The sequence below is a fragment of the Lactuca serriola genome, chromosome 6 (genome assembly GCF_051521515.1).
Source record: "Lactuca serriola cultivar US96UC23 chromosome 6, Lser_US96UC23_V15, whole genome shotgun sequence".
In the NCBI taxonomy this organism is placed as follows: Eukaryota; Viridiplantae; Streptophyta; class Magnoliopsida; order Asterales; family Asteraceae; genus Lactuca; species Lactuca serriola.
This window is the reverse complement of record NC_136413.1, coordinates 161,052,538-161,067,499: the sequence shown is the minus strand read 5'-3', so window position 1 is coordinate 161,067,499 and position 14,962 is coordinate 161,052,538. Positions and strand designations below refer to the sequence as shown.

The 14,962-nt window shown below is 35.5% G+C and overlaps 1 pseudogene; it reads right to left on the bottom strand.

Annotated features, from left to right (window-relative positions):
• Positions 1 to 11,762: 11,762 nt before the first annotated feature.
• LOC145057194 (ethylene-responsive transcription factor 1A pseudogene) lies at positions 11,763 to 12,691 on the bottom strand (annotated as a pseudogene).
• Between the last annotated feature and the right edge of the window lie 2,271 nt (positions 12,692 to 14,962).

Below are 14,962 nucleotides of genomic sequence, written 5' to 3'. Positions count from 1 at the left end.
TCTCATTCAATTTATCAGATGTCATTTTGTGGTTATTTTGAATTAATTTCTTTTTCACATGTCATTTTATGTGTTTTTCCATTTTAATAAACTTTACCTTATACTTTAATGTAATAATTAAAATAAATGTATTAATAAATTGTAACACTCGTGTTTCTAGCCTAGGCATTTATATTGAGTTGATAGTCTAGGTTAACCTTTGTAACTCATTTTGAAGAAATGAAAAGGAATTATGTGAATATTATGTGAATTATGTGTTTTATGTTTAATTATTAGGGCTTAATTAATTAAGAATAAAAATAAGCGTCAAAATTAAAGTGTGAGATAAGCCCGATATCTTTACATAAAGTTGTAGTGGTCGAAACAAAGATTTCACGGATATAAAGAATACCAAAATCCGAGTTATAACGAAGAAGTTATGACATGTCGAAGTTTCGCGACAAAACCGGTACGGTGCGAATGTCGTAAAAAGTGAGTTTTCGATAAACTACTTTTTAGCCTTAGTAATCTAAACGAAATTCGTAGTATTCGTTAAACTGAGAAGTTCGATAAAAAGAACGCCCAAATCTGACTTCGTATGAGGAAGTTATGATTTTTCGAAGTTTCAGCTTAGCAGTAGACAGCTAAAAACTCGAATTTTAGATCGAGCTATTTTTAGCCGACACAACCTAAACGAGAATTGAAGGTCTCATCATTAGGAGCACAACAGTAAAAAGTCTGACGAAAACGGACGTCAAATGAAGAAGTTACGATTTTTTAACGGATTTCCTGTCCCGGTCTGTTAAAAATAATAATATAAAATTTAAAGTCAAAATTAGCCGAAGAAGTCTAAACGGAAGTTGTAGAGCGTAATTTTAGCTACGCGTGCATATAAAGAACGTCAAAAACGGAGCTCGTATGCGAAAGTTATGGATTTTAGAAGTTTTGGTGTGAAAAACGAGAAAAATCCCCAAAACCGAGGAATTTCGCACACGTGGACTTCGGCCACGTCACCCTCGCTTCGCATCCGACGCGTGTCCAGAAATTGTTGAGTCACCGAAGCCACCTGGCGAGGCGTGTCATGATCTTCTCGATTCCGAGGTTCGGTCCAGTAGAAATGTGACGCGTGCATGTTCCCTCGTGCGTCCGAACCCTCGCAGGTGCCACGAACCCCCCTCATCGGATCCGGACTTCGGTCCAATCACAACCTGCCAGCGAGGCCTTCGCACGCGCAGACCATGTGCGAGCCACCTCCCTGCGAGCCTTCGGATCTTCGCCACCTGGAAGCTTATCGGTCGTCCGATCAGAAGCTCTCCACTATAAATAGAAGGCTGCAAGCCTTCTCGGATATTTTTAAGAAATTGCCACTTTTAACCCCTAAACCCATATTTTCTTCATCTTAACATCCCGTAAAGCCCCGGTATCGATTGTAAAGCCCGAAATACTCCACGAAGTGCCCGAGAAGCCCGAAAAATTTATCTTTTCGGTTTCGAAGCCCGACTTTTGCAAAGCCCGGTTTCTCAATAAAACTCCCGGTTTTATTAGAAACGATCATTTTAGGAAACGAATTGCTGCCCGATTATCATCAAATCATGTGAGTGTATAGTCACTTTCATTTTACACATAGATATGAAGTATTTACCTTATAATACGTGCTATGTGTAAATATATTAATTGTTTATTTGAGGTGATTGTTGTGTTGATGTTTTATACAAGTTTTAAACTGTATAAGTATTTTTATCTACAAATATGTTGGGTAGAACATAGGTAGATTGTGATGTGTGATAAAATAAAATTGATGAGAGGCCTCGATGTGTTTTGAGATCCAGTCATCTAGCGGAGTTTGGATGATGACCACAGACTTTCTAGACAGTCCAGTGGAAAACATTAGCAGGTCCGCAACCTGTAGGTGTTAATGAACTAAGAGTGTTCACTCGCTGTACTCCATCCCCCTCATGGTTGCCTTTAGGACATGTATGGCTGAAGAAACCCCTTAGCAGTAGTGTCCATCCCGATGATATTCTTTAAGCTAGGTCCCTTGTGACAAGTGTTTAGGGACATAAAGTGAGGATAACGGGAACGGGTAATCAGGGTTATTGTCGATTGATGATCTTAGTAAGTTTATTATTATTATTGTGGGTTGAAAACTCTATATGCTCACCAGGCTCCCAAACCTGACCCACTCAGCTTTTTATGTTACAGGTAGTGGACCCCGAGCATAGTCGGAGGACGACGAGAGATTTTTGGATTATAGGCCAGTAGTTGTAAATAACCGTTGAAAGGCTTATAATGTTTTGTTTATGCTTTTGATCTGTATCGGAACATGACATCCCGAGGTTTTGATATATATATATATATATATATATATATATATATATATATATATATATATATATATATATATATATATATATATATATATATATGGAAAACATATACCTTCTTAATGAAGGATTTTGATAAACTTTTATCATATTTTGTTTGGGGACCAATTCCGCAACATCTTTTAAAAAGATTTCTCTGATTTTATTTTAAAAGCATAAATTAAATCGGTCTTTTTTGGCCGAGAAATTAGGGGATGTCACATAAATGAATATTAATTTCATTAATTGTCTTATTTCAAAATTCACAAATTAAAGCTCATTAGTTTATTTTGTTTATTTATTTAAATTTAAAAGATAAAAAAATCAATTTTAATAATTCATTATTTTTCTTATTTTCTTATAAATACAAAGTTCTTAAATATTTAGACTTTTATATTTAATTTTTTTAATTAACACATATAATATATAGGTCTTACACCTAGTTATTCTAATAAATGAATAGGTTTATTCTTTTATTGACAAGTGTCATTCTATTAAAACTCTTCATTAATGTTATATGTCACTTGTTAACCTATTAATTATCAATTTTAAATTTTAAATTTTAAATTTCTACTTTATTTACATTAGATTAATAATTGATTCTCCATTTTAAATTTTAAATTTTAAAATTTTTTATTATAATTATATTAAATTAATAACATTAGGTTAGAAAATAAAAATAATTAATACAGATTATAAGGTAATATAACTTCACGTACTTATTTAAATCAACGATAATAATTTTATATAACTAAAAAAATATCTCTTAAGTAATAATTTATTTAAAATAATTGATTAATAATTTTTATTTTTTAATACGAAAGTTTAATTAATTCTATAACCATGGTTCTCACGGGTTATAAACTAGTTATTAATATAGAGACTAAAAGGTTGCTAGAAACATGATCCAAAAGGAGTATTTACATGATCGAAGAGATAAAAGAGGAATAAATAGAGAAATAGACAAACAATTTGATATATACTTAGAAAGCATTGCCTTGTTTTTTATCCAATTAAACGAACTCGTCTTCACTTGTTTAATGATAAATTATTGAAATCGTCTCTATGGTTTGGTAAAAGCTACTAGTTTAGTCTTTGAGTTTTTTTGCATTTGGACCATCCCTAAGTTATGATTTTATTATGTTTTTCGTCCCTCGTAGAATAAAAAAGACTATATTGCCCTTTGTATTTTATATTTTATTTATCTCTTAATTTTAAAAATAACTTAAATAAAAGATAAATATATAGTCCCACTCCTAACCCGCCTATCCATCCGCATACCCTCATCCTTAATCCTAGCCCATTTTTTAAGACACTATGTTCCTCTCTATCTCTCAGCTCAGGCGACACCAAAACCACCGATTGATACGTATTTTCCTCCTCCATCTTCACCCACGAACCTTTACAAGTTAGCACCCACTACTGGAACCACCAGATCACCTACAAAAGTTGATAAACCTTATGGATTGCTGACAAAAATCGCTATGTCGCTTCTCTCCACTCCGCTATCTCGCTAGTAACTATTCCCCTCATCATCTATCTCATCTTCCTCCTCTCGTTGCCATATAGGTTGTTTTATCGCCTTCTTGAATGTGATCTATTTGGCATTGGTCGATGGAAATGGTGGTGGCTTAAGAGTGACGGTCATGGTAGTAGATCTAGAGCCGATGGCAGGAGATTTAAGGCATTATGGCAGTGATGTCTTCAGGGGAGATAGTGGCGGCATATCTGAATATGGAGATGTTGACTTTAGGTTTTTGTATCATCGAAGATGGTGGTGGTGGTGTGTGGTGTTCACTAGCATTCTAGTCAAATCGGAGTTGATAATGGGCTGGAAAAAAAATCAGGTGCGGGATCTGGTGTTCGTTGGTATTCTAATCTCATCGGAGTTTTGTTCTCACCAGAGAGAGGAGACTTTCCGGCGGAGTTAGTGGAAGTGATGGTTGGTCGTGGGAGTTGTTAATAGGTAGGAATAAGAGCTTGTAATTGATTTGTAGGTTGGGATTAAAATTGTTCATGATGGGGATGTTAAGTGTAAGAAGATGATTAGGTGTGACTCATTCATGTAGCCAATAATATAAATAATTCTAATAAAATAAATAAATGGGAAAGAGTAGTATAGTCTTTTTATATCTGATAGTGATGAAAGATGCAATAAAATCACAACTTGACGGTTCCAATGCAAAATAAAATTTAGGGACTAAACACGTAATTTTACCCAAACCAATGAGACGATTTTAGTAATTTGTTCTTGTTTCTTCTGCAACACCACAAAAGTTGCAAATAATGGAATTGCCCCTATACACCTTTGTTAGAGCGCAATTAGGAAGGGAATTATTTCATGTGAAACAATATAATTGCTTTGAAATCCAGTTGACCCACTCAAATTCAACATACCTGATACCTCATCATGTTTATCAAATTTATAAAAGACAAAACCCAAGAGTTAGAAAACAAATCCCTAGCCAACAATTCAACGTTAAATGGACGTGGGGTTTCATCCCAAGCTTCATAATCCAATATAAGGTTAATTCCACTCTTTGTGTCAAATGATCTATGCTTGCTTGAAATCAACTCTTTAGAGCATTGCGGCATGGAATCAACATCTTCATCCTTCATCTATCTCTCTAATCTCGTTTTGGCTTATATAAGTAGAAGAAGTGGTGTCTTATAATTCATTTTTTGATTTCTACCCTAAGTTCCTCATAATTTTACAATAATGGTCTCATTCCACCAACTAATAATTTTCAACTTTGAGAGTTAACTCTTTTAATTCTTCTCCATCCATTTCAAATGTAACACCTATTTCGAGTATCAGTTATAAAATACCATTTGGGGGAAATGTTATGCATGGACTCGGCGAATTGGGAGTCCAGCTCGTCGAGTAGGGTCGAGGCATTTTGGGCATGATTCGAAAGAGACTTGGCGAGTTGGAAGGCCGACTCGGCGAGTCAGGGCTGTTTAAGGAAAACCCCAATTTTAGGGTTTGCCCTCTATATAAACATCATTACAAGCCCTAGTAGCCTCCATTTTACACCCTAGAAGTTGTGTACGGACGCAAACTCCCTAGTGTGTGAAGTGTGTGCATTTGGGAGCTTGACTTTGGGAATTTGGGAAGGAATCTAAGTTTGGAGAAGAAGAATCAAAGGGAAAACACTGGATCCAGCACCTATTTCGTATTGGGCATCTGTCCGAGGTATTAATCTGCTACTTTTAGCTTTGATTTCTTTGTAGAGATTATGGTCATTCTTGAGGAAATGGAACTAAGTTTGGATCTGGACCTATCACAAGGATATGGTTCCAGATCTAGAACTTCTTAGGTCCCAAACATCATAAAGTTGTCTCCTTGGTGCACCCTAACTCTTATTCATGCATTTGGGACTTGTAAGAATCTTGTTGATGTGGTTTGGGCATTATGAGACTTAGTATGAACGTAAAGTTGGCAATTTTATGTGGTATTATCACTAGTAGAATATGAATCTGAAGTTTGGGACCTTAAATCCCATTGGAAAGGACCGAATATGTGGGAACTCGTTGTGTCGTTCTTGTGACTCGGCGAGTCGAAAGGGTTCACGGCCAAGGGTGTACGACCATGGGTTTACGGTCAAAGGTATACGGTTGGTGGTTTACGGCCGTAAACACCAAGGAACTCGACGAGCCCCTCGGGTGAGTCGGCGAGTCGGCGGGTTAAGCAGGGAACCCGATGAGTGAATGATTGTACTCGGCGAGTCAAGGTCAATATGGACTATTGACCTTGACTATAGACTTTGACTTTGATCAGGGTTGACCTGAGGGTATTTATGGGATTGTGTCAAGCTAATCACTTGATGATTATGGGCAATTGAGAAGGAGCAGCGTGTGGGATATGTCTGACATCAACTTATCAGTTCAGTGTTCGAGAGGTGAGTCTTCTCACCATACCAATGGGTCTAAGGCACCAAGGTCGGCCTATTTTATGATAGTTGGTATACTTGCTATGTAGAGGTGTGTGATATGTATGTATGCGTGATATGCAGTAAAGATAGCCTTTATGGCTAATGGTAGAGACAACCTTTATGATTGATGGTAGAGATTGCCTTGTGGCTAATGGTAGAGACAGCCTTTATGGCTGATGGTAGAGATAACCTTGTGGCTAATGGTAGAAATAGCCTTTATGGCTAACGGTCGAGATAGCTTGTATAGCTAATTGATATGTGCCAATGGTAGAGATAGCTTTTTACAGCTAATACGATATGTGTTATGTGGATTGTGTGTGGGGTATGCTTTGGGGGACTCACTAAGCTTTGTGCTTACGGTTTACAGTTTTGGTTTAAGGCATTATCGATTTGGAAGTGAAGAGCTTGGATTGATCGCAGTACACACACCTATGATTTCCGCAACGAATGATTTTGGGATGAAATCTGATAAATGTTTTACTTAATGATGATTTGAAATGTTTGAAATAAATGGCATCAATGTTTTAGCTATATTAAAAACGAAAATTTTACCCTTGATTTTTGGATCGTTACATCAAGAACTAACAGTCCAAAAGTTATTTAAGTAAGTCAACCATTTAGTCAAACACACTTGTAGCACCTGGTTCCTGGTACGTACTCCTTGTGTTTAATATTTTAATTTTGTGCATTTTTTCCTTGGACTCGGCGAGTTGAAGGACCAACTCGCCGAGTAGGAGCGGGATAAGGCGCGGGGTTTGAACTTTGGACTCGGCGAGTAGACCCTGTTTGGACAAAAACCCTAATCCGGGTGTTTGCACCCTATTTAAATGCTCTAACTTGGCCTCCTTCGTCCCTAACACTTCCAGAGAGCTGTAGAAAGAAACCCTAGCCCCTATATGGTTCTTGAGAGTGATTTTGGCTTTGTGGAGAAGGTTTGGAGCTTAGAGGAAGGAAGAGGAGGTTAAAGTGTGCAAGAAGGGGAAGTAGATCCGGAATCTACACTGTGAGGAGCATCCATTCAGGTAGAAAAGTTCTTACCTTGATCACTAGTTTATTAGATCCCTCTTTTGTCCCAAATTAGTGGTTTTCAATCCCTAAAACCTCAAACTCCATGTATTATGATCTAAGTTCTAAAAGGACTTCAGATTAGGATCTTATGGACATCTTAAAAGTATAAAGTCTTTGTGGTTGGAGTTATTGAGGTCCCTTTTGAGTGTATGACCTCTTAAAGAGCTTAGATTTGCCTTCTTGAGCTTATAGGGCCATGCATGCACGTAAAGTTTTCAACTTTACGTGATAAGCATGCCCTAGGAGCATGGATCTATGGTTTTGAAGCGTTGCATGTCTCAGATTTGGTCTGTATGGGAAGTGGGTCGAAGGGACTCAACGAGTCCCAAAGTGGAACTCGGCGAGTCCTATGAAGATTGCCTGGAACTCGACGAGTTGTTCTTCAAACTCGGCGAGTCATATGAACTTTCACTGAGAAAGAGGGGTTTAAGTGTTGAAGGTCCAACCCTTCGTATCTGCATGCGAAATTAGCAATTTAACGTGTAGCAATAGTCCCAGAAACTCCAAATCCTCTTAAAGGATGCTCGGATGAGGATTTGGAAGCGAGTAGGAGGTCTGCTCGTGGGACTCGGCGAGTTGTTCTTGGACTCGGCGAGTCGGACCACGAGTCGGTTCTATAAGTCCCGAGTGGTGAGTCAAGAGTGACTCAGTGAGTGGGAAGAGGGACCTGGCGAGTAGGATCAGGTTAGTATGAGAAGGACTCGACGAGTCTGTGCCACGACTCGGCGAGTCCAGTCAACTGGAAGTTGACTTTGACCAAGGAGTTGACTTGGACCTGGGTTGGGTCAGTCAATTGACCAAGGGTATTTATGAGTGGCTAATCTATGTTTATGGATTTGTAGCCGGAGGATTACCGGTGCAGCAGCCAGACGTCTAGCAGTCAGACTTTTGGTAGCTACTTTTCGAGGTGAGTTACCTTCCAGTAGCAGTGGGTCTACGGCCACAATGTCGGCCCACCAGTAGGAGTTGTATGTTAGATGATTGTCTTTGTGATATCTGGCACGATATGTATATGTGATAGTAGTAGAGTTTGGTTGTTAGGACCGAAGGGTAGGTCAGATACCCCAAATATGTCTGACAGTATGTGATGATATGTTTATATGCTATGTTATGATATATGTGATAGTAGCAGTAGGGGTGAAATAGTCCCCGAGGATCGGTTGTTAGGACCGATGGGTAGTCAGCACCCCAGAATGACTTGACATGGGTAGTCAGCACCCCAGAACGGCTTAACACGGGTAGGTCGGCACCCCAGAATGGCCGTACCGGGTAGGTCGAGCACCCCAGAATTGCCCGACAGTATGTATGATATGTGATTGTATGGTATGTGGTATGATGGGGGAACTCACTAAGCTTCGTGCTTAGAGTTTTCAGTTTTGGTTTCAGGTACCTCTTCTTCGAAGGGGAAGGAGCCGGCACGGTAGCGGTACATCACACACACGCTTTGTATTCCGCACTTTGGGATCCTTCTGGGGTTTTGTACTCTGATAGTATTATGTTTTATGAAATGGTTTCCAGACAAGCAACATCTTTAATGAAATGACATGATCCGTGAATGTTTTATTTCTAATGTTTTGCAAATTGTATGGTTTAAAAATGAAAATTTTGGCTCCTATTTTTGGGACGTTACAACACTTTTACCGCTTTGACACATTTAGTCATTAACATCCAAATGTTGTAATGCCAACATTTAATCTTCTAAGCTTTTACATTACTAAAAATATGATTATTTTTTGTTAGTTAAATTGATTTATTTATTTATTTAACAACGTTTTAAATGAAAAGTTCTACTTCAGGATGTTCCAAAATATTTGTTACTTTTTTACTAATTAATTATTTTTATTAAATATTTAATGATAATTCATTTATAAAATATATATTTTATACCGATTATATAATATTTTCAATCATTTTTTATTTTTATGATTATGACCTAATATTTTTTCGGATTTTATGTATATAAAATGAAGACCCGACATAGTTGTATTTATATTTTTGTTTGTTTGTGAAATTTTAGATATAATTTATGTTTAAAAGACAACTAGTTAAATAAAGAAATTTTATAGAACATTTTAGGTAGCTGATGATAAATTAGTTTAAAAAAATTTTAAAATTTATTGGAAGAAGTTAACCATTGGAAAGATCATTTAATTAAATGTTAAAATAGTGATTGACAAGCTTTTTCCGGTTATAACATAACCTAGTCGATCCAAAAATATTTTGTGCCTCCTGCGAGTGGAAATAAAATACCCCTCAAAAAGATAAGTGTAGCCAAACTATTTTAAAAAATATGCAAATTTAAAGAAGTATATTTCTAGCTTTATAGATGCAAAAATATTAATAATACTGTCAAATATATAAATATAGTCAAACAATTTATAAAAATCCGTTAATTTATTAAAAATATTAATACTATTAGATTTTCAGAAAGACGATTATTGATAATAGTGTCAAAATTAATATTTTCTAACACGTCTTTTTATATATAAATTAGTTAAACATTCAATATTTCTTATGAATTGATGACCTTAAGTAATTATCTAATAACTATAACTTTGAAAATCTTATTTTTATAGATGTTATAATGAAAAAAAAAAGTTAATAAGATTCTATTATCTATATGTAATGAGATTGTAATTTATGACCATTAAGATTTGGGAGTTAAGACAACCTAATCGATTAATCCATTCGTATTCTGTTTATCCATTCGATTGTTGTTTGATAGCTTCATAGATTGTAGGTTAATTATTTTTCAATTTGATTTTTCCATTTTTGGTTTCACGTACCCACTTTCTAAAGAACAACGATAATCATAATCTTGCATTACTTCGTTCACTTTCACTAATGTATGAAATTGGGCATTTGAATTTAGCTTTTTTTTCTGCTTCTTGTCATCTATCTTTTTTTTTTCATAAAAAGAGTAATGGTTGACCTACCCTTTAATTAAAGTGTTGGACCTTAGACAATTAACCATCTCGCCATCTAGGCCAACTCTGAATTAACCATTAGAGATGATATTCCAAGTCATTCCTAAGGGGATTGAAACCCTTTTTTTATCCTTCAATAAAAATACTCATTATGTTCGTCAAAAATAAGAAGAACTAATAAAACCAATAAAAATGTCTTTTTCTATATTATAGTTGAAGTTGAATACCCATTCAAAAATCTCTATACAAAATGAAGAACTTTAGTATCTAAATACTTTCTTAATCGTATGAATCGAAATGAGAAAATGACTTACAAGCCCAACGAAGTTTCCAAATCGTTTAAAAAACTCCAATTATATTTTGCCAGTTTAAGAAAACCCAACGAACTTAACATTTTCTCTAAAAAAAACCAACGAAGTTTCTCAACTATTCAAAACACCCTAATCATATTTTGTCTGTTCAAAAGGTTAAGTTCGTTGGATTTTTTTGAACATACAAAATATGATTGATGTTTTTTGATCGGTTTGGAAACTTCATTGGTCTTACAAGTCATTTTTCCGATATAGTAATAAGTCATGTCATTTGTTAGTCTTCTTTGACTTCCACAAAATTGAACAAAAAATATAACTTAATTAAGCGTTTTTAAACAAAAGGTTAAATTGGATGAGTTTTTTTAACAGACAAAATATAATTTAAAAGTTTTTAAACGGTTTGAAAACTTCCTTTAACTCTCTAAGTTATTTTCCCAGATCCAAATATTAATTGTAGTTTTATATTTGTCAAAACAAAAGTCAAGAAGAATAGAAGTCTTGGCGCCATATCCATTTGTTCGTGAGCATTTACTACTTGCACGTGGGCCTACAAGTCGCCGGTTATTTTCCTTTCTTTCAAAATCCTCTAATGAATGAATGAAAATTAATATTCGAATAACTTTTTTTATAATTATTAAGATTTACCTTATCCGTCGTCATCTTCTAGAAGCCTTACGTTTGTCCCTTGATATTTACGCAACATTTTATAAAAAATTATAAATAAAATAAATGTTTCTAATATCTGTAATGCTTAAAAAACACAAGTCATGATCGCTATCAACCACGTTTTCATACATTTAATATTTAATTTAAGTTTATTCCACTCTAATTTAAGTTGTGAGTCAAAATTTTCCAAACTCATACACCACAATTTTCAGAATATTTTTCATACATAAAACTTGCAAGCATCGACTCGTTATATATCTTAAGATTATTTTATGTTTTGAAAAATAAACGTTGTAAAATCAAATGAAAAAATAACAATCATGTTTAATGTTCTTAAATATGTTGAGACCTGTTGTATAAATACAACAGTGCTCAACAGTGTTTCTTTATATCCTAGAATTTGTATATTTTATTTTATAAACAGAAAAAAACTGTTATATATGAATAAAAACGGTTGTTTGTAAATCATTTCCTGTTGAATGTGTAAATCCGTTCAATGAATTTTCGTTAATAATTGGAGTTCCAATAATTAATTATTAATGAAAGAATAAATTTATCATTTACGCACAAAACACAGCCATTTACACGCGACCAAAAAAAAAAAAAAAAAAACTAAACAAAAATTGAACAACAGTCCTAGTCAGCAACAACCAACCGCTAACTATCTGCCACGTAGATCTGTTGCCACCTTCTTTGTCCTGTTTGGCGATCCATCTTCCGATGAGCTTGCCGGCGATGTTGCCTTCCGTTTTGAGGTTATCCTTACTGGCTCCGGCTCGCCGGAATTAATTCGGAGTGGGAAATTTAGTAAAGCACGAGAACCACGCATCCTATATGCTGCCCTGTCATAAGCAAACGCCGCGTCCTCCGCCGTCTCATATGTCCCCAGCCACACCCGAGCACCGTTCTTCGCCGGATCCCGAATCTCCGCCGCGAACTTACCCCATGGCCGTCGCCGCACACCTCTGTAATGTTTCCCTCTCTGCTGGTTCACACCATCCACTCCCGCAGTCTCCGGCGGCGATTCCGCTTGATAACTGGACATCACCGGCGATCCCACAAAATTCTCAGGCTCAGACTTAACAGTGGCTGTAATAGGTACCATTGTCATTGCCGGCGACGGGAGGCATTCAAAATCCAACGCTTCGTGAAGAAACCGAGCTATTAACATGTCGTCAGAATCATTCTGTTTCAAGGGTAATTCACCCCAGGTGTCGGAAAAGCAAGGAAGCAAGGTGTTAGTCCGGCAATACATCGGTGGAGCTCCACTGTCGGAATTCATGGCGGAATCATCTAACAGATGACGGCGAATAGATTCAAGAAGAGCAAAATCGGAATCAAACCCATTATTTCCCATCAATCTTTAAACAAAATGGAATCAAATAGTTTAAGTTCGGGTGCAATCTAAGCAAAATATGATACTGTTTTTCTGTTGATAATTGAGAAGAGGTTTATATAGGTGGGAGAATTGGGAAAGGTTCATGCACCTTATACGGATAATTCTACAGAAAAGTAATTATAAATTAATTAAGGAAAACGGTGGTTTCTTAGAAGGAGAATTAGATTAATGCATAGTGGGATTTTAAGCACATGATTTATGTTGCAAGTTGTAACATTGGATTTGGAGAGGACGGCTAGGGTCATTCACTTTTAACTTTGTTATTGAATAAGGGTCATGATTGGAATTGAATTGTACTTTTCGTTGATTTGGTCGGTTTATGCTATGGAAGTTTATGTTTTGAGAAAACTATTTTCATAAACGGTTTCTATGTGTTTCATTTGATACGTATTTCTTCTGTCCCAAAATTATAATCTATCTTTCCTTTTTGGTTTGTCCCAAAATAATAGTCCAATTCTAAAAATAAATAACATTTTTACCAAAATACTCTCTCATTATTAGTTAACCAACTAAACATTTAATTGAACATTAAATGCAAAGTAAGGACAAAATTGTCATTTTATTATATAAAGGTAATGGTAATTAATATTTTTCTTAATTTGTGTGTTTTTTGTTTGTGGACAATAATATTGGGACGGAGAGAGTAATATTTGGGGGTATGCTAAAATATCAGTGAGGTAATACATCATCATTGTTCTATTAGAATGGATTTTTGTTTATATTTTTTATAAATGATTATATTAAATATGAATATAAAATTTAGAGTAGTATACAAAAATGGTCAGTGTATTTTACAAAATATAATGATTTCAGTTAAAAATATTTTTTTTATCACAATTTCGTCCGATATAGAGGTAGCATGTTTAGCATGCTGTCACATCAGATTTTTTGAAGCCACATAAGATGGAGAGAATGGTAGCATCCAAGTTGTAAAAGTTAGAAAGTTGTAGCATCCAACGATATATTATTTTAATAAGTTTTCTTTTGGAACAAAACAGTCAACGAGAACCCTTTCTCTTCTCTTTCATCTCATTACACGGTTAACATACCTCCTTTGGCGAGGCTTTTAACATGTTTAATAGGGGTAGTCTTGGCATCCTTGGCGAGATGGTGGCAAGGGACACTCCCTCCAGCCTAAGTCTGTCAACGGTTTTGGTTGGTTTTTGTGTTCGTCTTATATAAAATGACATCTCTCTTTCTTTCTCTCTCTCTCTCTCTCTCTCTCTCTCACACACACACATGCATTTCCAAACGAAATCGCACACTTCATTGTAACCAAACCTACTTTGAAAATCTGCATACATGAGACATACTCTCAACTTCATTGTAACCAAACTTACTTTGAAAATCTGCATACATGAGACATACTCTGATCAATAACTTATGTGGAAAATTGATTTATTAAGGTAATTAATTTTTCGGTTTGTTCATATATTGGTAACTATTTTTTTAGTACACATCTAGATAACAAACTTTTGGAAGTGTTCAAATATGACCATTATAACCGACTGTAACATGTTACTGTCCTTTTAAATTATTTTGTACACATCTAGGTAACAAACTTTTTTTCTGTACACATTTGGGTAACTTTTTTTGTACCACACCATTTTGGTAAATATCTTTTTAAAATACACTACTTTGATAAAATAAATAAATAAATAAAAACCTCAAGATTTGACAAGGAAAAAACCACATCGTCGTTTTATAGAAGCAGCTTTTATCTGAAGGCCAATATACCCAAGGCGGCCCGGATAGATTGTAGGCCCTGCGAGGCGGTCCAGTCATGCCGAAGGCCCGGAGAGCGGTCCAGATAGATGGTAGGGCCTACGAGGCGATCTAGTTATGTTAAATGCTCTGAGAGCGGTCGAGATTGTAACACCATAAATTTTCAAATAAAAATTTCATTTTTAAATCACATAAAACTCAATATCACATTTTCTCGAAACCACAATGTATCAATTGTTAAAAACACAAATCAACAAAACAACTAATTGATGGGTTTTAAGCATAAGAAACATTCCTATGTGCTCATGCAAACCCTAATGCTTGGATCTAGGTTTCACTATTGAACATGCTTTGATTCCAAGACTTACAAACCCTAATCTAGCATATAAACAACAAAATAACATATAGAATCAGATCTAGATGTTTACCTCTTCAATAGTTGGCTTAGATCTTGTATATCTTCTTCTTTTGAGCCTAGAGTCACAAATGCAACTCCTCTAATGGTTCACAAACCCCACAAGCAGGAAGGCAATATGAGAGAGGGAGAGAGAGGCTAGAAGTCGGCCTAGGGTACTCTTAGAATCAAGTG